At 37.1% G+C, this 23,402-nt stretch overlaps 1 protein-coding gene and 1 long non-coding RNA gene across 8 annotated transcripts in view; both read right to left on the bottom strand.

The window, feature by feature from the left end:
- Positions 1-23,251, bottom strand: part of LOC126957000 (uncharacterized) — a 29,538-nt gene extending 6,287 nt beyond the window's left edge. Inside the window, exon 1 of the long non-coding RNA XR_007726625.1 lies at positions 30-23,251. This is a non-coding gene — a long non-coding RNA (uncharacterized LOC126957000). The remainder of the gene's footprint in view (positions 1-29) is intronic.
- The window catches only part of PDE4D (phosphodiesterase 4D), a 1,590,976-nt gene that overhangs the window by 655,096 nt on the left and 912,478 nt on the right, over positions 1-23,402 (bottom strand). The gene's annotated exons all lie outside the window — the stretch shown is intronic.

Here is a 23,402-nt window from a genome sequence, read left to right as displayed (position 1 = left end):
CATTCTATCCCCATTCTATCCTTCAGGACCTTTCTCTTAATTCCACCCCCTGTTCCATCCTTCGGGGCCTTGTCTGTCTCTGACATCTTCAGTCTATCCCTCCTTTCCTTCACATACTCCTGCCCCAGCTCACAATGGTTCTTTCCACTCTATCTACAAATTCTCACTTAATGAACAGAAAGGCAAAAGATCTTCTCCCGAATTTGTCATGTTTTCTTCAGTACCTTCCCTTTGCTTTACCCCTTTAAGCTTCCTCAGAGAGTGGGAAGGGGAGTGTGATGCAGTGAGGAACATGTTCCCAAGCAGCCATCAGGGAGGAGGCCACATAGACGCCATGGCACACACATGGTAGTACTCAGCTTTAATCTGCAACAAATGAAAATGTCCGAGCAGACTGATGCACAGAGGAATTATGTGACCTCTTGCCTTCTGATCCAACTATTGAGACATTTGGTCTACATCTCATTAAGAATTATTTCTGGCAATTTTTCAGTTACATGGTTGTTTCTTCATTTTGCCTGGTAGTTCTTTATTTCTCAAATGGTAGAACTCTCAGCATTCCTTTAAGCCTTTGCAGTATGATTTCTGTCTCTATCAGTTCTGATTGCTATAATTGAGTTGCTATAAAGTCAACATGTGACCAAGATTTTTGGCTATTATTATCATCTTTCTTAGCATTTAAATATAAGATGATCAGCCACTATAATCTTTTCTCCTTTTCAATAATAATGGAAACACTGCTTAAATTTATTGATAGGAATTCTACATCTTGGCTAATACATAATTCTAAGATGACTCCTATTACCCTCAACCCTGGTGTTACTCCATGATTGTATTACTTTACATGGAAAAAAGGAATTTTTATAGATGCAATTAAGGTTACTAATCAGCTGACCTTAAGATAGGAAGATTATCAGGGTGGTTCTAATCTAATCACATGAGTCCTATAAAACCTATAAAAGCAGAGTGTTTTCTTTAGCTAGAAGCAAAAGAGGAAGTCAGAGAGATGAAGTGTGAGAGGGGAGGTCCTCCATTGCTGAGATGAAGATGACCACTGGGGCAAGAATCCAAGAGTGGCTTCTGGGAGGTTACAGGGGGCTATAGCCAACAGTTAGCAAAAGAACAGGGATTTCTATCCTATAATTGCAAGAAACTGAATTCTTCCAACAGTGGCAGTAATGAGCTTGAGAGATGACCTTGATTCCAGATAAGATCACAGCTGGTTAACACCTTAATTTCAGCCTTGAGCTTGAGACTCTGAGCAGATAAACCAGCCCTGTTATCCTGAATTTCTGACCTAAAGAATTGCAACAACAACAACAAAAAAGGATATTGTTTTAAGTTGCTAAGTGTATGGAAATTTGTCACTCAACAATAAAAAAAGACTACAGCCAAAACATCTGGATAATTTATTGCTGCACTGCATCCTTCGTATCTTAAATAAGAAAAGGGTATCTCAAAGCTCTGAAACATAAATCTGTCCATTTTCCTTTAAAATAAAAGTTTGCTCAAGTGTACATTGGAAAACACATGCTTTATTAAAAGAACATTCTCTTTAAAAAATAAGTAGATGACTATATTATTCATGAATTCTTTATGGCATTACAAACCAATGTCTGGTGTCCTTTTTAGGGCCTGTTAATGTATTAACGTAAAGTTTGTTGGATTCCATAAAATAATAGTTGGTCTCTGAAGTATTTAATGAAATGAGGTTTCTATACATCAAACATTTAAACAAAAGTCAATGAGAGAATTAGATGCTTTAAACAAAATGGTTATATGGAACCATGATGATGGGCATTTCATGTTTATGTGTATATCAAAACATCAAATTGTTCACTGAAAATATATGCAATTTCAATTTGTCAGTTATATCCCAATAAAGCTGAAAATACTATTGAATTGTTAAAAAATATATTGAACCATGGATTTCTTTATTCAAGGGTGACTGCTTTACAGAACAAATAGGTGACTTAATTTCTTAATTTGGAAATTCTATTATGTAATTTTAGTTAAGCTAACTGCAAGTTTGCAGTTTACAAAAATTGAAAGAAAATAGCTTTTTTATAATAGTGAGATCCCATCTGTACAAATTTGTTTTTTAAATGCTAAACTAAAATAGAAAACATTAATATTTTAATAGTGAAAGGATGAGCATTAGTTCAACTTTCAGTCGTAAAAAATCATATTAACATCCAAATCATGTCACAAGTTATTTGCAGTATGAGAACAGAGTCAATATTTTGATTAAATAAATTAAGGTAATAACGTTAATGAACAGTGAGCTAAAATACTAAAATGCATTGATGATAGAAGCATGTCTAGACCCTGCAAATATATATGCTTCTATTGCTTCCTATGCCTCAAACATAAATAAGATCTTTAATTTCTATCTTAAGAATTATGCCTGATAAATATGCTCCTACTTTGTTTGCTCTATAATCCTCAAATTATAATACTTCTGTTGTTTGTCTTGTTTTTCAAAATAGCCCAAAAGACCTATCAGGAAGGTTTGGATTTTGTACACATTTATTCATACTTCCCCTATTCAGTCCCTAGTGAATAGTCTGCTCTACAACCACATTCAGGCAATGAGAATTCAGTTAAGTACCAACTTAGAGTCCAGCCCTTCCTGTTCCAGTAGCATTTTTAGTTCTTCAAGTAAATGTGCCTTGACTCACTTAAGGTTATCAATTGCCATTCCTCAAATTTAACTGGATGGTGATAAGTTTGAAGGTGTGAATGGTATTCCAACAGAGAATACCCTGGGACCATGTATTCTTTTCAGAAAAGTCACAAAGCAGGTGGCACTGATATTTTGTCACTGTTGAAAGATTAAAATGATAGTAATAAGAGGTTATTTTAAAATGTTCCAAATTCTGGCCGGGAGCAGTGGCTTACGCCTGTAATCCCAGCACTTTGGGAGGCCGAGGCGGGTGGACCATGAGGTCAGGAAATCGAGACCATCCTGGCTAACACAGTGAAACCCCGTCTCTACTAAAAAATACAAAAAAATTAGCCAGGCGTGGTGTTGGGCGCCTGTAGACCCAGCTACTCGGGAGGCTGAGGCAGGAGAATGGCGTGAACCCAGGAGGCAGAGCTTGCAGTGAGCAGAGATCGTGCCACTGCACTCCAGCCTTGGCGACAGAGCGAGACTCTGTTTCAAAAAACAAACAAACAAACAAAAAGTTTCCAAATTCTAGGGTTTTATCTTATTATTCTTTTTCCAAAACTGGGGCATATTCTAAGTTCATTGCCACATGTATTTCATATTTTATTCTTATCTAGCACTGAATTTTATATAAGCAATATGCTTTCTATCACTTTCTAACTGCATTATGTATTATCCCTTCGCCCCACCCCAAAGCCTTTTGTTCAGCCGGTGATATCAAGGAATGCATCCTTTAGGGGTGTGGTTCAGGATTCAGTAACACATTGGAGTATGCGCTATTGCCTTGAATCATCAGATTTTTATATGAAGCCAAAATAGTTTTTATAAAATATAGATTGTTATTCCTAGCAATGGTTTTTACTGCCAACCATGAGAGATGTTTGCTAGCCTTTGGTTACTTTCTGAGCATAAAATCACCCCAGCACTGCTTATCCCTAAGGCAGAGGCTGAACAAGGATGGTGAAAATCTATGTACTTTCCAGGGTTGAGGGAAGAAATGATCCCACACATGACACCTGCTGACTCCCTGCACCTGTATCCATATTTTATCCTCAAGTAACGAATATCTCAGTTCATTGTTCTTAAAGACATGTTTCTCGAAGAGTCATTCTTAAAGTTGTGTAAAACAGAATCCGTACATTAATTATCCATGTCTACTGCTTACTTATCTGAATAGCAAAGAGAACAACAATTAAAATAAAAAATTGCTGCCACAGAATTCACTATAAATATATTAATGGGACTCTCAAGACAACCCCTTTACAGCTTTTCAAAACTTCAAGGGGTATTTTTAACTTAATAATGGAAGAAAAAAATGCTTGCAATACACCCAATACACCTGTACCATAAAGAAGAACAAATCAAGTGGGAGCTGTCCAGTGTCATGAGAGAGCAGCAATGCAGGGCAGTGTTGTGGAATTCAGCAGGCAGCACCGGCTCTAAACTGAATTATAATATTATATCCTCATCTATGCTTCTATGTCTAGAAATGTCCCATAGAACTTCCTGCAATAGCAGAAATGTTCTATATCTGTGCTGTCCAATACAATAGCCACTAATGGATATTTAAATTTAGATTTATTAAAATAAAATTGAAAATTTAGTTTCTTTCACATATGGCTAATGAATAGCAATTTGGATAGAGAATGAGATTCTTTTTTTAAAGATACTTATGCCACCTATTATTTATTGGGCCCTAACCTCAAGCCAGAAGTTTATCCTTTTTTTTCCCACAAATATTGAAAAAGTATCTATTTTGTACCAGGCACTGTTCTGCAAACCCAGAACAAAACAACCTACAAGACAAGTAGGGCCCTGGCACCATGGACTTTTCAGCCTAGTGTGGGGGACAGAAAAAGAATATGAAAATAAATAATTCTATGATTTACTTTGGCATATTATATAGGGCAAGGGACTGGGTGTGCCAGGAAAGGGTAAGACTGTTCTTAGAAAAGGTAGTTGTTTTAGTCCATTCTCATGCCACTAATAAAGACATACCTGAGACTGGGTAATTTATAATGGAAAGAGGTTTAATTGACTCACAGTTCAGCATGGCTGGGGAAGCCTCAGGAAACTTACAACCATGGTGGAAGGGGAAGCAAACACGTCCTTCTTCACATGGCAGCAGCAAGGAGAAGAGCCAAACAAAAGGGGGAAAGCCCCTTAAAAAATCTATCAGATCTCATGAGAACTCACTTACTATCACAAGAACAGCATGAGTGTAACTGCCTCCATGATTCAACTACCTCCCACTTGGTCCCTCCCACTACACGTAGGGATTATGGGAACTACAATTCAGGATGATATTTTGGTGGGGACACAGTCAAACTACATCAGTGGTGCAGCATGATCTGTCTAAGAAAGTGACCTCTGAGTGTTGTTATGGGTTGTATTGTGTCCTCCATCAAAATTCATGTTGAATTCCTAACCTCTCAGTACCCCAGAATGGGACTTTATTTGGAAATAGGGTTTTTGCAGATGTTAAGATAAGATAAGATAGTTAAGATAAGATAAGATAGTTAAGATAAGGTCATATAGGAGTAAGATGTGCCCTACTTCAATGTGACTGGTGTCCTTGTAATAAAAAGGAAATTTGGACACAGAGACATGCACAGAGAGAAGACGAAGGGAAAACACAGACAGAAGGCCATTTACAAGCTAAGAAAAGAACCTGAAACAGATTCTTCCTCACAGCCCTCAGAAAGAACCAACCCTGCCAACACCTTGATCTCAGACTCCTAGCCTCTAGAATGGTGAGATAATAAATTTCTGTCGCTTAAGGCACTCAGCTTGTGATATTTTCTATGGCAGCCCTAGCCAACTAATATAAGTAGCAACTTGAGGAAGCCGTGCAAATTGTGCATGTCATTTAATCCTCACAGCTCCCTTATGTGTTAGGCATTGGTGTCTCCATTTATCAGATTAGAATTTCAAGTTCAAAACTATGAAAATAATTTGCCTGAGGAAATATTTCTCTGATGTGGCAGAGTCCAGACAGAAGTCTGAGTTAGCCTGATCCCTAGGTCTCAATGTTTCTTATTATACTCTTTGATTACCTTGACTTATCTAAATACACTCACATCTGATTCAATGACAATGAAACAATTAATTTTACAAGTAAATAGATTAGTCTATATCGTTATGTATATACTGTAGTTTCAGTTAAAATAAAATTTTAAAGTCTAGCAAAGATGTCTTATTTGGCTTTTTCTTCAAAACTAACTCCATATTTGATTTGAATCTACTGTGACCGTTAGCCTTTCAAGTATGGAGATACATACACATATATGCATATGCACACATACACACATGTCTATATATAATTTTAGTCTATTTTATAGCTTACATTTTAGATTAATTTAAGCATTGTGATGTAAAGTCTACAGTACTCTTCTCTCAGCCTTTTCCCCACTGCCTTCCCTTCTATTTTACATGTCCAGCCTGACACTCATATTATCTTGCTTCAGCATACATCTATTTCTTAAAGTCAGTTTTCTATAAGGACAGACAAAATCCCCTTATAATGAATACAGGCATGTTTATAGACCCTCACCTTCATCAAAGAGGCTTCAATTTCTCTTAAGAGTATAGGAAGCCGAAAATACATTCTGAAAATATAAGCTCAACACCTGCCTTCCTGAAAATATGGGTGGTGGAAAGCCCTTATGAGTGGATAGCCTGTGATTTGTTTGCTCAATTAGTGAAAAGAAACACTTCAATTGGCAAAAATGTTTGCCCAAATGAGAATGGCTTTATAGAAATGTTCTAAATATGGCCTGACTCTAATCAAGCAATGCCATCTGCTTGATGAGTGACAAGGTCACAACTTCTATAATAGAAGCAGTATCCAGTGCCAGAAATGAAGACACAGAAGTCCAACTGTTGCCTACGCTAAACATGGCTACCTATGTTGTAGGAGGCCTGTACATGTCTGTTAGCTTCAGGTATGATCTTATCAAGAGGTACTTTGATTGGTCTTGATCCTGCTAATGATGAGGTGTAGACCCTTGACTGAGTCACTTAATTTTCCTGACACTCAGCTTTTCTCCCTAGAAAATGTAGCTAACAATTTCTATTTCTCATGTTTGTGATAGGGACAAAATGAGGTCATACTCTTGAAGACATCTTGTGAACTGCAAAATAAAATGTAAGCAAAAGGCACAATTTTTCCATCTGTAAGGAATGGCTCCTAGAATAAAAAATGACTTTGAAGTAGCTTTTGAGTACTTATTGTGTACCAAGCACATGGCCAATAACTTTATTTGCATTACCTCATTTTATCTCATAATGACACTATCAATTATGTATTATTACAACTGCCATCTTCCAGAAGAGGCAACTAGTGCTTAAATGGTTTCAGTGAGTTGCCCAAAGTTCCCCAGCTATTAAGTGCCAGAGAATAGATTTGAACCCACCTGTGTTCTTAACTATTTCTTCTCTTATCCCTTACACCCCTGCCAATGATAAAAAAGAGCAACTATTATTAAAACTATATTACTGAGATAATTTATTTGCTTCTGCTTGTGGAGACAAAAATTTTAAGATCATTATTTTTCAATTATAAGAAAAGAATAAAGATGACCAAATAGAAACAGCTCTGGCCTGCAGCTCCCAGTGAGATCAACACAGAAGGCAGGTGATTTCTGCATTTCTAACTGAGGTGCCCAGTTCATCTCACTGGAACTGGTTAGACAGTGGGTGTAGTCCACAGAGGGCAAGCAGAAGCAGGGTGGGGTGTCGCCTCACCTGAGAAGCACAAGGGGTTGGGGAACTCCCTCCTTTACCCAAGGGAAGCCTGTAAGGGATTGTGTCATAAGGAATGGTGCTACTCAGCCCAGATACTGCACTTTTCCCATGGTCTTCACTACCCACAGACCAGGAGATTCTCTTGGGTGCCTATACCACAAGGGCCCTGGGTTTCAAGCACAAAACCGGGTGGCTGTTTAGGCAGACACCACGCTAGCTGCAGGAGTTTTTTTTCGTAACCCAATGGCACCGGGAACACCGTGAGACAGAGCCATTCAATCCCCTGGAATGGGGCTGAAGCCAGGGAGCCAAGGGGTCTTGCTCAGTGAATCCCACACCAAGAGAGCCCGGCAAGCTAAGATCCACTGGCTTGAAATTCTTGCTGCCAGTACAGCAGCCTGAAGTTGACCTGGGATGCTCTATCTCGGTGTGGGGTGGAGTGTATGCCATCACTGAGGTTTGAGTAGGTGGTTTTTCCCTCACAGTGTAAATAAAGCTGCCAGGGAGTTCAAACTGGGCAGAGCCCACTGCAGCTCCACAAAGTTGCTATAGCCAGACTGCCTCTCTAGATTCTTCCTGTCTGGGCAGGGTATCTCTGAAAGAAAGGTAGCAGCCCCAGTCAGGGGCTTACAGATAAAACTCTCATCTCCTTGGGACAGAGCACCTCAGGGGAGGGGTGGCTCTGGGCACAGCTTCGGTAGACTTAAATGTTCCTGCCTGCCAGCTCTGAAGAGAGCAGCAGATCTCCCAGCACAGCCCTTGAGCTCTGCTAAGGAACAGACTCCCTCCTCAAGTGGGCCCCTGATGCCTGTGCCTCCCAGTGGGGAGATACTTCCCAGCAGGGGTCAACAGACACCTCATACAGGAGAGCTCTGACTGGCATCTGGTGAGTGCCCCTCTGGGACGAAGCTTCCAGAGAAAGGAGCAGGCAGCAATATTTGCTGTTGTGCAACCTCTGCTAGTGATACCCAGGCAAACAGGGTGTGGAGTGGACCCCCAGCAAATTCCAGCAAACCTGCAGAAGAGAGGCCTGACTGTTAGAAGGAAAACTAATAAACAAAAAGCAATAGCATCAACATCAACAAAAAAGATGACCACGCAAAAATTCCATCCAAAGGTCACCAACAGCAAAGACCAAAGGAAAATAAATCCATGAAGATGAGGAAAACCAGTGGAAAAAGGATGAAAATTCCAAAAAACAAAATGCCTCTTCTCCTCTGAAGGATCACAACTCCTCACCAGAAAGGGAACAAAACTGGACAGAAAATGAGTTAGATCAATTCACAGAAATAGGCTTCAGAAGGTGGGTAATAACAAACTCCTCAAAGCTAAATAAGTATGTTCTAACCTAATGCAAGCAAGGTAAGAACCTTGATAAAAGGTTAGCAGAATTGCTAACTAGAATAACCAGTTTAGAGAAGAACATAAACAACCTGATGGAGTTGAAAAAACCACAGCACGAGAACATCATGAAACTTACCATATTATCAATAGCCAAACTGATCAAGTGGAAGAAAGAATATCAGAGACTCAAGATCAACTTCATGAAATAAAGCATGAAGACAAAATTAGATAAAAACGAATGAAAAGGAATGAACAAAGCCTCCAAGAAATATGGAACTATGTAAAAAGCCAAACCTATGTGTGACTGGTGTACCCGAAAGAGATGGGAAGAATGGAACTAAGCTGGAAAACTTTTCAGGATATTTTCCAGGAGAACTTCCCCAACCTAACAACCAACATTCAAATTCAGAAAATACAGAGAACACCACAAAGATATTCCTTGAGAAGAGCAACCCCAAGACACATATCGTGAGATTCACCAAGGTTGAAATGAAGGAAAAAATGTTAAGGGCAGCCAGAGAGAAAGGTCGAGTTACCCACAAAGGGAAGCCCATCAGACTAACAGTAGATCTCTCTGCAGAAACCCTACAAGCCAGAAGAGAGTGGGGGCCAATATTCAACATTCTTAAAGAGAAGGATTTTCAACCCAGAATTTCATATCCACCAAACTAAGCTTCATAAGTGACGGAGAAATAAAATCCTTATGGACAAGCAAATCCTGACGGATTTTGTCACCACCAGGCCTGCCTTACAAGAGCTCTTGAAGGAAGCACTAAATATAGAAAGGAAAAACTGGTCTCAGTCACTGCAAAAACATACCAAATTGTAAAGACCACTGACACTATGAAGAAACTGCATCAACTAATGGGCAAAATCAACAGCTAGCATCATCATGACAGGGTCAAATTCACACATAACAATATTAACCATAAATGTAAATGAGCTAAAAGCCCCAATTAAATGGCACAGGCTGGCAAATTGGATAGAGTCACGACCCATCAGTGTGCTGTATTCAGTAGACTCATCTCACGTGCAAAGACACACATAAGCTCAAAAATAAAGGGATGGAGGAAGATTTACCAAGCAAATAGAAAGAAAAAAAAAAAAGGCAGGTATTGCAACCCTAGTCTCTGATAAAACAGACTTCAAACCAAAAGAGATAAAAAAAGACAAAGAAGGGCATTACATAATGGTAAAGGGATCAATGCATCAAGAAGAGCTAACTACCTTAAATATATATCCACCCAATACAAGAGCACCCAGATTCATAATGCAAGTTCCTAGAGACCTACAAAGACACTTACACTTCCACACAATACTAGTGGGAGACTTTAACACCTCACTGTCAATATTAGACAGATGAACGAGACAGAAAATTAACAAGGATATTCAGGAGTTGAACTAAGCTCTGGACCAAGTGGACCTAATAGACATCTACAGAACTCTCCACCACAAATCAACAGAATATACATTCTTCTCATCACAGCATCACACTTATTCTAAAATTGACCACATAATTGGAAATAAAACACTCCTCAGCAAATGCAAAAAACACCAGAAATCATAACAAATAGTCTCTCAGACCACAGTGCAATCAAATTAGAACTCAGGATTAAGAAACTCATGCAAAACAGCACAACTACATGGAAAACGAAAAACCTGCTCCTGAATGACTACTGGGTGAATAACAAAATGAAGGCAGAAATAAATAAGTTCTTTGAAACTAATAAGAACAAAGACACTATGTACCAGAATCTCTGGGACAGAGCTAAAGCAGTGTTTAGAGGGAAATTTATAGTACTAAATGCCCACAGGAGAGTGAGAAAGATCTAAAATCGACACCCTAACATCACAATTAAAAGAACTAGAGAAGCAAGAGCAAATAAATTTAAAAGCTAGCAGAAGACAAGAAACAACTAAGATCAGAGCAGAATTGAAGGAGATAGAGACACGAAAAACCCTTCAAAAAAATCAATGAATCCAGGAGCTGGTTTTTTGAAACGATTAACAAAACAGACCACTAGCCAGATCAATAAAGAAGAAAAGAGAGAAGAATCAAATAGACACAATAAATAAAAAATGATAAAGGGGATATCACCACTGATCCCACAGAAATACAAACTACTATCAGGGAATACTATAAACATCTCTACACAAAAAAACCAGAAAATCTAGAAGAAATGGATAAATTCCTGGCCACCTACAACCTCCCAAGACTAAACCAGAAAGAAGTGGAATCCCTGAATAGATCAATAACAAGTTCTGAAATTGAGGCAGTAATGAATAGCTTACCAACCAAAAAAAGCCCAGGACCAGACGAATTCACAGCCAAATTCTACTAGAGGTACAAAGAGGAGCTGGTACCATTCCTTCTGAAACTATTCCAAACAACAGAAAAAGAGGGACTCCTCCCTAACTCATTTTATGAGGCCAGCATCATCCTGATACCAAAATCTGGCAGACACACAGCAAAAAAAGAAAATTTCAGGCCAATATCCCTGATGAACACCAATGCGAAAATCCTCAATAAAATACTGGCAAACTGAATCCAGCGGCACATTAAAAAGCTTATCTATCATGATCAAGTGGGTTTCATCCCTGGGATGCAAGGCTGGTTCTATATATGCAAATCAATAAACATAACCCATCACATAAATGAAACCAATGACAAAAACCACATGACTAACTCAATAGATGCAGAAAAGGCCTTTGATAAAATTCAACACCGCTTCATGCTAAAAACCTCAACAAACTAGGTATTGATGCAACATGTCTTGAAATAATAAGAGCTATTTATGACAAATCCACAGCCAATAACATACCGAATGGGCAAAAGCTGGAAGCATTCCCTTTGAAAACTGGCACAAGACAAGGATGCCCTCTCTCACCACTCCTATTCAACATAGTATTGGAAGTTCTGGCCAGAGCAATCAGGCAAGAGAAAGAAATAAAATGTATTCAAATAGGAAGAGAGGATGTTAAATTATCTCTGTTTGCGGATTACATGATTGTATATTTAGAAAACCCCATCGTCTCAGCCCAAAATCTCCTTAAGCTGATAAGCAACTTCAGCAAAGGCTCAGGATACAAAATCAGTGTGCAAAAATCACAATCATTCCTATACACAAATAATAGAGAGCCAAATCATAAGCAAACTCCCATTCACAATTGCTACAAAGAGAATAAAATACCTAGGAATACAACTTACAAGGGATGTGAAGGACCTCTTCAAGTAGAACTACAAACCAATGCCCAAGGAAATAAGAAAAGACACAAACAAATGGAAAAACATTCCATGTGCATGGATAGGAAGAATCAATATCGTGAAAATGACCACAATGTCCAAAGTAATTTACAGATTCAATGCTTCCCATCAAGCTACCATTGTTTCTTCACAGAATTAGAAAAAACTACTTTAAATTTCATATGGAACCAAAAGAGAGCCCATATTGCCAAGGCAATCCTAAGCAAAAGAAAAAAACAAACAAACAAAAAACAAAGCTGGAAGCATCAAGCTACCTGACTTCAAACTATACTATAAGGCTATAGTAACCAAAACAGGATGTTACTGGTACCAAAAGAGTTATATAGACCAATGGAACAGAACAGAGGTCTCAGAAAGAACACCACACATTTACAACCATCTGACCTTTAACAAATCTGACAAAAACAAGCAATGGGGAATGGATTCCCTATTTAATAAATGGTGTTGGGAAAACTGGCTAGCCATATGCAGAAAACTGAAACTGGACCACTCCCTTACACCTTATACAAAAATTAACTCAAGATGGATTAAAGACTTAAACATAAGACCTAAAACCATAAAAACCCTAGAAGAAAACCTAGGCAATACCATTCAGGACATAGGCATGGGCAAAGAGTTCATGACTAAAACACCAAAAGCAATGGCAACAAAAGCCAAAATTGACAAATGGGATCTAACTAAACTAAAGAGCTTCTGAACAGCAAAAGAAACTATCATCACAGTGAACAGGCTACAGAATGAGAGAAAAGTTTTGCAGTCTCCATCTGACAAAGGGCTAATATCCAGAATCTACAAGGAACTTAAAACAAATTTACAAGAAACAACCCCATCAAAAAGTGGCAAAGGATATGAACAGACAGTTATCAAAAGAAGACATTTATGCAGTCAACAAACATATGAAAAAAAGCTCATTATCACTGGTCATTAGAGAAATGCAAATCAAAACTACAATGAGATACCATCTCACACCAGTTAGAATGGCGATCATTAAAAAGTCAGGAAACAATAGATGCTGGAGAGGATGTGGAGAAACGGTAACACTTTTATACTGTTGGTAGGAGTGTAAATTAGTTCAACCATTGTGGAAGACAGTGTGGCGATTTCTCAAGGATCTAGAAGTAGAAATACCATTTGCCCAGAAATCCCATTACTGGGTATATACCCAAAGGATTATAAATCATTCTCTTATAGATACACATGCACATGTATATTTACTGCAGCATTATTCACAATAGTAAAGACTTGGAACCAACACAAATGCCCATCAATGATAGACTGGATAAAGAAAATGTGGTACATATACACCATGGAATACTTTGCAGACATAAAAAAAAAAAGAGTTCATGTCATTTGCAGGGACTTAGATGAAGCCTGAAACCATCATTCTCAGCAAACTAACACAGGAACCAAAAACCAAACACTGCATGTTCTCATTCATAAGTGGGAGCTGAACAATCAGAACACAGGGCACAGGGAGAGGAACATCAGGCACCAGGGCCTGTAGGGTGGTGGGGGGCAAAGGAAGGGATAACATTCGGAGAAATACCTAATGTAAATGATGAGTTGATGGGTGCAGCAAACCACCATGGCACATGTACACCTATGTAACAAACCTGCACATTCAGCACATGTATCCCACAACTTCAAGCATAATAAAAATAAATAATTTATATCATGAAGGAAAAAAAAAGAATAAAGTTTGTGTGATATATGCTATCTATAACCAAAAAATCAATACTTCTATTGAAAGTCATAAATATTATTTACTATGGACTATAATAAGGTATTATTCTGCTCTTCACTTCAAAGACCCATCTTTTGAATATGGCAAGTAGCTAGGGAAATATTGAAAGTTCCAGTATTATTTAGCTATATTTTCCAAATTCTCCACTAATCTTTGTGTGTAGACATTTAACCAAATAAAATGATTCATATTACCTAATGTTGTTACTCATGCCAAATATATTTCACAATAAAAAAAAAAGAGATCTGAGTGTGTAGAGAGGATGGATAGGAAATGACAAAGTAAAGTGATTTGAGAAGGGATTAGGTCTAATCAGTTGGGTTTATTTTTTTTTTTCTGGTAATAATTAAGGTATTTACTGAGGCAATGGGTTATCATAAAGCAAAAAACAAAGAAACTCCTAACCCACTCCATGAGACAGAATTTCATAAAAGCATTTCTATAAAAATGATGAATAGTCCACCAGAATCGAAATATATACAAATTGCAAAGCTAGTTGGAGGAGTGTGTGTGTGTGTGTGTGTGTGTGTGTGTGTGTGTGTGCTGCCTTGGTCTCTCAAGTCTATCAAAAGAGGGGAAAAAGAAAAGGTGACTTGCTGACTGAGCAAGTCTAGGCCTAACATCAGATACTATAATACCACCATTAAAAAAAAAAAAGAATTCATCATAAATGCTACTTAAAAGACAGTAAAGAGCCAACATACATGTTTGGGAACAAGTAACTCCTATCAGCGACCTTAACTGAGAGAGATACGGAGCTTAACCTGAGGGCAGCAGGACTTCCTCAGTGCCCCCACCCTCTACCTCCCAACCCTTATAGTATCATTTTTCTTTAGCCTACAAAGATATGTATGAACACATTTTTGTTTATTTGTTTGTTTGTTTTTAAAGATATCTAAGGACAACGCACATTTGTAAATAGAGGGAACATGACATAGTGGATTAAGGACAGTGTACAGTATTTTATATAAAAGATTCTACAACAAATTTTCTTGAAAAAATGAGGCAGATATGAGATGTCCTGAAGTCCCCAGTTCTCATAACTTTGAGGACATGAGTAAATTTGTTATATGGCATTTCACAGGTACTGAGTTACAGGATTTTGGTCAGTAACAATTTCTTGCCAGAAGCACTATCTTTTGTAATGGGCTACATAGCAGAATGTTTGTTCTATTTTAGTTTTATTTTGCTTTAGTTTTGTAGGAGGTAGGACGAGAAGAACTCTTACTAAATTCTATTACCTAGAAATATTTTTATAGCATAAAACATTTTCCACAAATTTTTCTATGCACATTATTTAATAATTTTTATGTTATCATTTTCCAAATTATTATACATCTATGATACCAATTCAATGACTACTGTGTATAGTCTCTTGATATTACTGATCCATTTTTGAGATATTAAGGGTTTTTTCCTTTTTTAATTATTATAAACGATACTGTGAGGAACAGCTTCTTCACATATATTTTGGTTAATTTATCTGACTATGTCTTAAAGTTAAATTCCTACAAGAGAAAGTCTTCGGCTTTGGAAAGATAATTGGTGCTTTACAAAGATAGTTCTTGCTGGTGGTGATGGCTGTGTTGAGGGAGAGAAAAGGCTAAAGACTGAGAAGCCCATAACTGAAACTCAGGCAGTGGTAACAGAAGTGCAGATGAGGTACAGCAGAAAAGATATTCACAAGGCAGAATCAACAGGGTACAGAGACTGATCAATGGGAAGCTGAGGAGAGACACAAGGAGAGAGAAAAGTCACAGGTGGCCTGAAGGCTTCTAGCGTGAACAACTGGGGAGTACATAATGAGTTTCAAATTGAACTTGCTGAGTCTGAGGTGCCTTCAAGGTATCCTGGTAGAAATGGTCAATGGGCAGTACACAGTGGAAATATATAGCATCCCAGGACACAGACCCACACGTTCCTGACAAACACAAATCAATCTGGTTTTACAGGAGTTCATAATATCACCTCTGCCAATTTTAAATATAGTGTGTATCGTGTGTATTATGTGTGTGTGTGTGTGTGTGTGTGTGTGTGTGGTGGGATGGGGATTACACAGGAAATTTCTTTGGTGGTTGTCCAAAGTCACTGCATTTGATGTAACAGCGCTCTCTCTCTCTCTCTTCTTCTTTTTTTTTTTTTTTTTTTTTAACATTAATGCCTCAACCTTAAAGAAGAGCTTTAGTCTTATTATAAACAATACTGATTTAAAATTTGCAAATTTAAAACTGGAGTGAATATGGAACAAAAAAGTTATTGAAAAGTAACAATCAATCCATCAATGCTCCCAGTGAAGAATAAACATCATCATAAGAATGCCCAATATTTGCAGTGTCTATTGTTTTTTGAAAAAGATTTACACAGGCATACGACATTTGATTTTTACCATAACCTTGGAAGGCACATTAGTTTTCATTGCTAATTTGCAGATCTAAGGAAACCGAAGTTCTGAAAAGCTAAACAATTTTTTTCTGTTGTTCACAGCTGGTAGATGCTCAAATTGAAACTTGAGCCCTGGCTTTCACACTCTGGGGCCAGAGTTCTTCCCCTCACCCTCCAGCTAGCTACATTAAATCAATCAATCAATCAATAATATTTTATTACCTTTTCTTTCTCTTCCTCCTCATTATTCTAATCAAGATACCTTAAGTTTTGAATTCAAAATGTATCTCATTCTTATGGCAAAGTAGGTTTCAAGTCATTTCATGGAAATTTATACAAGTGCCTGTGTGCTACAATGGCTGAGTTAGAGCACAGTGCTCTGAGGCAGTTCCCGCTGTGGAGACACAGCCTGGCTGACTCACAGCCCTGTGTCTGTCACTTGGCAACTTTTTCCAGTAGCATGTCCTTCCACTACATTCTTCAGTCATCTTTCTCAACTGCACAAATCCTGCCTGGTAAATATGTGTGTGATTCAAGCTCACACTACTTTTTGGAACCTCATTCAATTGTCACCTCTTGCACACACACATACACACACACAAACAGCCAAAAAACCATTTTTGAGTATGCCTCTTTCTCAACAGTGTTCTCTAAAAATTTATCATAACACCATTATCATTCTTTAACTCTATGGTTCAGATGTAAGGCAATTCTGTATCTCTTCATTTGCCTCTTGTGTAGTCTCCACTCACCTTCATTCTCAGAGATTTATAGAAAATGTTTCCCATATACTGCTAACTCAGAAGTCACATTTATTTTTCAGGTTTTTAAGGCTGAGTCTGACCTGAAAGCACTCTTTTATAGGTTCAGTTACTCTTGAAGGTTAAAGTGACTTTCTTTGGCTTCCTAATTTATTTTAGAAAGCCATTATAACTGTGACAGAAGAAATCTAACCAAAAAAGCACAAAAATATTCTGATCAAACTCAGTTTTTACTTTTGGCTAAAAGCTATTTATTGCATATTTGGTGCTACTTTTGAAAAAAGTTTCATTGAGATGTAACTGAGATAAAATAAACTGGATATATTTAAAGTGTACAACTTGACAAGTACTGCAAATATATACTTGTGAGTCTCACACCAGTGAGACCATCACCACAAGCAAGGGAATGAACATATCCATCACTCCCACACTGCCGACTTCCCGTGTGTTCCTTCAGAATCCCTCCTTTTCCCTTCTCTGACACACATTCTGGAAAGGGAGACCGAATATTGTTAAAACATCAAATTCTTTCCAACTTTTCTATAAATCTAACTTTGTTTTAATAAAAACCACAACAGGAGTCTCAAAAAATGTAAAAACATTGTCCAGAAATAAAAGCACTTTAAAATGATGTTACAAATGAGGAAATAAGAAAATGAAGAATATATCAATATAAAACCAGGCAAAGTCCATAGGCAGAGAATGCTCATCCCCCTAAAATGGCTAATAAAAAGATTGAAATCTAAATCTAAATCTTACTAATAATCAAATAAATAACAATTAAAATAGCATATTCATTTACATTAATTTTTGGCAAAGATTTAGAAGATAGTATGATGCTAAGAGTGTAAATATTAGAAGACAATATGATGCTAAGAGTTTAAAGCTTTTTGAAAGTAGACACTAATATATTGCTGAAAAAAGTACAGATTTCCTTATAACTATTGCAATATTAAATGTACATTATTTTTGATGTAGCAACTTGTCTAGAAGTTAATACTAAAGAAATAAATGAACAATGGCAACAACTTGGGAGCAATGTAAATGTCTGTCATTAGTAAACTGGTTAACTATCTAATGGTTCATTCATATAAAGGAATCCAGAAGCCATTTAAATGATAAAGTTTATCTGTCTGAATTCAGTGGAAATAAAATGAGTGAAAGAAAAGGAGATACATATAGAATGATTTTTTTTCTTTTGTATACAAAAATAATCCAATGTGTTTTTCAGGTGTAGGAAGAATTCTGGAAAAAACTATATAAAATTTAAGTAAAGTTCTCTCTGGGAATGAGGGTAAAACACTGTCACTTTTTACTACATATATATTTAATTTTACTAAAAAATATTTACTACTTTTATAATTTCAAATGTTTTCATTTAATAACAATATGTATATATTCTTATTAAATTTATATAGTTTTCTATGTCCCTCTAAACATATGCACTGATATGGTTTGGCTCTGCGTCCCCACCCAAATCTCATTTTGAATTACACTCTCATAATTCCCATGTGTTGTGGGGGACACCTGGTGGGAGATAATTTGAATCATGGGGGCAGTTTCCCCTATACTGTTCTCGTGAATAAGTCTCACAGGATCTGATGGTTTTATCAGGGGTTTCTGCTTTTGCATCTTCCTCATTTTCTCTTGCTGCCACCATGTAAGAAGTGCCTTTCGCCTCCCATCATGATTTTGAGGCCTCCCCAGGCATGTGGAACTGTAAATCCAATTAAACCTCTTTTTATTCCCAGTCTCAGGTACATCTTTATCAGTAGCATGAAAACAAACTAATACATGTGCTAAGAACAAAATCCTAAAAAATATACTACAAAGTGTTAGAGTCATTCTATAACCACAAGAAGTCTTGTAAAAAAATTTGTTCATCTGATTTTTCTAATTTTTGTACAATTATTTGTCATAAGCGGTATAACAAAATACTTCTAATAACCTCCTGTTTAGGTAAAATCAATATAACAAAAAATTACTTAAACAGTATAAAATAGTCAATCTCTACATTTTTTTTTTCCAAATGCTGACAATAATAATAAAGTAAACACAGTCACTAGGAAGACTTCTGCCTCTTGCCCAAAGGAGCCAGGTTTATGCTTGTTCATGAAAGAATGGCAAAAACTGGACAAAATGAATGAAACAACAATTTTCAGACCTTAGGCAACAGTTAGCAAAGCATGGTGATTACAGAAAAGGAATGCAATGAGATGACGCCTGTGATTGCCCCAGTGTACATACCGGAGAGTTTCCAGGTCCCAACATAAGGAGGGGGGATCCCTGCCTGACCCCAAAATCTCCCTAAGTTGAGGAGATGGAGCTGGGAATTCAGGGAGGTCAAGGTAGCTACAATTTGCTGAATAGAGAGGAGAGAGTGGCCAGAGAGAGGACTCAGGGACATCTGCACAGGCCCCCTCTTGAGTCTTCAGCTGAGTGTTGATCAGCCTGAGGAAGGTGAGATTTCTGGGAAAAAGCTGGAGGAAGGAATGACAAAGACAGAAAAGGAAATTTTTCGGGGTGATATATATATGTGTATTATCTTGGTTTTGGTAATTTTCTCACAGATGTGTATACCTATATCAAAACTTACTAAATTGTGTACTTTACATGTAGGTTATTTTTTTTTTTCCAGTGGAGTTTTAAAAACAATTTTGTAAAGAAAAAAATATGTATCATGAAAATGAACTGATGGGCTAGGATATTACTCAAATTAGCCCTTTGTGTAAGCATAGCACAGTTAGCATCGATTTACATTTACATCTCTTCAGGTTGAGAAGAAAGCAAGTAAGGATGCCACCAAAAACACCTATATAATCTGTATCCAAATGTAGTAAATTACTTTGAAAAAATTGGAAGTTTTCCCTACTGGATTAAAGTTTTCCTAACATGTGACTTTAATCATGGCCTGTTACTCTAAGAAACTGTAATTCACTAATAATACATAAGGCCATAGACCTGGGTCTGCCCCCTCCCTCCATATCAATAATACTCAACATTTGTAGAAGGTATATAAATGTTATGCACTTCAAGAAGAGAAGTATGCCAAGAGAGATGTAACAATGCATGAGATAGAGTCTAGAGAATTTAGAACAAGCCTTGGTTTAGATGAACATTAAGGGCTTAAGGGCTATTCTTCCAGTAGGACATTTGTAGAACAGGAAAGCCAGGTGACCATATTCTATAGGGCAGGCCTGAGCTTTATCTATTTCGTGGCTGGATGTTGCATGTTCTCTGAATCAGCAAATTGTCAGTGGGAAAAATTTATCTATATTGACTGCTCTCAACCAGCTTATTTAAGATAAAACAGTACCTTGGCAGCCAGCTGAAGAGATGTTTTGGTACTGCATTGGTCTAAGTAATGGATTATTGATCTACAGTTAAACCGATCTGAAGGTCAGACTTCTAGGATTTCTCTGTCTCACATTCTGAATCCATTGTTGTCTTTTAGGAATGGCTATATCAGAGGTACCTGACTCATCTTTGGCCAGAACAACAGGAGCAAATCTGGTATTACAGTATGTGGGCTGCAAATATAACAAAATTAGTGGCTCTATATTTTGCTCTGCAGATTGTTCCTGAATTATGGTCCCACAGTCATGCTGCATTGCTCACTGGAAGTTTCTATAACGAGAATTTAACCCACTTGTTTACACTGGAACTTAGTTCATAGGTTCTCATCACATTTATTTCAGGCTTTCAGGTGAAATATCCTGCCTATTTGAGCTTACAACGTTTTTATTTCTTATGTAAGCACGTGTGTATGTTTATGTGTACTTTAATCAATAAAATGACAGATCCTCAGCTTCTTGAGGACTATGCCAAAAAACCTAAAGGATAATCCAGATTACAAATAGCACATTCTGTTCAGTGAACTGGGCTTTCATCCCATTATCAGACAATGCCATTTGGTTCTTTAAAATAAATCAAGGGGAATATTTCACATGAAAGGGATTACTTCTTCCTACGCAAGTCAAAAAATAGGAAAACAAATGAACATTTAAAGCCTACTGGAGCCCATCTATTTGCCCCCTGGAAAGATTATGCTATTCAATGACTGGAGTGATTTAAAGAAGTAGTGTAATATGTGAATTATTGACTATCAAAAAGACCGTGTGGAGAAGACTTCATAAAATGAACTTCTAAGAAATACGCCTTGAGAAATGGTGCTGAACTCTAGGAAAAAAAAATAAAACTATTTCTGTTTAACTGTAAGGACAGCTTCTTTGTTTCCTTAGGCAAACAGATTTCCTGTGGTCTAGAAACGTTTCTGTCCTTGAGGCTAAGAAGGGTGAAGCTTCAGGGCCCCTCACCTACATGAGCTCCTTCCTAAGACACTGGAAAAGGCTCGAGGGGTCGGTTGGCATGCTCCTTTGCTTTTGCAATTTTGCATGAGTGAGACATTTTAACTGCAGAAGTTTAAGATCAATGTCTACATACTGATTTTGCCTTTATCACACTTTTCCCTTGGGTTAGGTAGCACTGGGGTGACTGTGGGCCACTTTCGGATCCGGCTAATTAGAAGTTGAGTTAAAGATACATTTAGTTTCAGTTTGGTGTGATTACATTCTTGTGGTTCTCAGTCTCTTCCACGTGCCCTTAGGTTCTTGCTGGCTGCCTGGGTGTAGCTTCCAGGAACACACCTGATTACCGTGGTGCTGGCAACATGAAAGTGCAAGCCTAGAGATCACTCCAAAATCAATGTGCCGAGAGCTTCAGGCACCACAAGTCTGTGTGGAGTGAAGGAGACACAATGTTCAAAACATATAAAGCCGGGAACTACTCTTTGAAAATTCTTCCAAATCTTACAGTTTACAAATGAAAGACATTTGAGAGAGACATTTTCCAAGTTTGGTCACAGTCCTAAGGATGTATATGAAATCACCCAAAAAAATTGAGAAACTTGATGTAACTTTTCTAAACTATCAGTAATAAAATGACAGATTATAATCAATCATACTAAAGAAAACATTGCATTATCTTGTTATTCTCAACACAGAAAACACGATCACGTAAAATGAAGAGGCAATCAGAGAATAAACAGCCAAAACTAGAGCCAAAAAAAAAGTAGAAATGTATCAAGCAATTAATTTTCTAGAAATGAAGTTAATTTTATAAATTTTGTTATCCTTGCAGAATTTGTCAGCTTTATTAATTTTATAATCTGGTGTGATTTATTTTTATATCCTAAATAAATACTCAATCTCCACATTCAATACATATTCCAATGATGTATCCATTTCTCTTAAAAGGGACTCCTCGAGTTGTATGACACCTCAGGTGGTATAAAGCCGGGACCCACTCCTTGTCAACTACCACATTTTCCTTGGGATATGAAGAGGTAACATCCTTTATATATTATGACTAAGTAATAAAATGGATATACATCTATTAGCCAAACTGCAAATTGTGATATTCAGCATTTTAAGGGACTGATTCTGTTGGATACCCAGAAATATAAATAGGTCAAATCCTATGACCAATAAATTAATGAATTGATAAAATAATACTGTATCTTTTTCTTGATTACACTAAAAATTTAAAATATTATATTCCTTATACAACATTTTAAATTTAATTTGCCTTGTAAGTGTTGGTTGTATATGCATAGTTCTCCAGAAATATATTTTTAAATATCTTTACATACAAAATCTGATTTTAGGTCCTCAATTTATGGCAAATGTTCTGAACGCTTGTTTGGCTTAAAATTCACAAATATATAAACCAGCAATGACATCATGATAGGCTTTGTGCATTTCTTACCAAAAGTGATAAAATATGTAGACAACAGGCTGGGCATGGTAGCTCACACCTGTACTTCCAGCACTTTGGGAGGCTAAGGCAGGCGGATCACGAAGTCAGTAGATCGAGACCATCCTGGCTAACACAGTGAAACCCTGTCTACAAAAAATACAAAAAATCAGCCGCACATGGTGGCACGAGCCTTTAGTACCAGCTACTCAAGAGGCTGAGGCAGGAGAATCGCTTGCACCCAGGAGGTGGAGGTTGCAGCGCCACTGCACTCCAGCCTGGGTGACAGAGTGAGACTCTATCTCAAAAAAAAAAAAATTGTAGACAACATATTTCACAAGTCTGTCATACTTGCTCAGCTCCATAATCCTTACTACAAAATGCACATAATCTGGCATATTCAAATGGAAGTTTTTATCAAGTTCATCAAATTATACAAATCATGTTACAAAGGAGAGACCACAGAGCTGGTGTACAATTTTTGTTTAGTAATTTATATGTTAATATTGGTAAACTAAAGTCAAATGTAAAAATGAAACATATCATCAATGAAATCTTCAGATAATAAGGATAAGATTATTATTTTAAAATTGTAACTTTAGATACACTGAGGTCTGTATAATTCATGATAATATTTCCTATCTTTATATATTATTCATATATATATACATTTTAAATATATTTTTGAAATTAGGGATTTTTCAAAGTTTTTTTTTAAATAGTGATTTCAAATAT

Source organism: Macaca thibetana, chromosome 6 (genome assembly GCF_024542745.1).
Source record: "Macaca thibetana thibetana isolate TM-01 chromosome 6, ASM2454274v1, whole genome shotgun sequence".
Taxonomy (NCBI): Eukaryota; Metazoa; Chordata; class Mammalia; order Primates; family Cercopithecidae; genus Macaca; species Macaca thibetana.
This window is presented reverse-complemented; position numbering and strand designations above follow the sequence as displayed.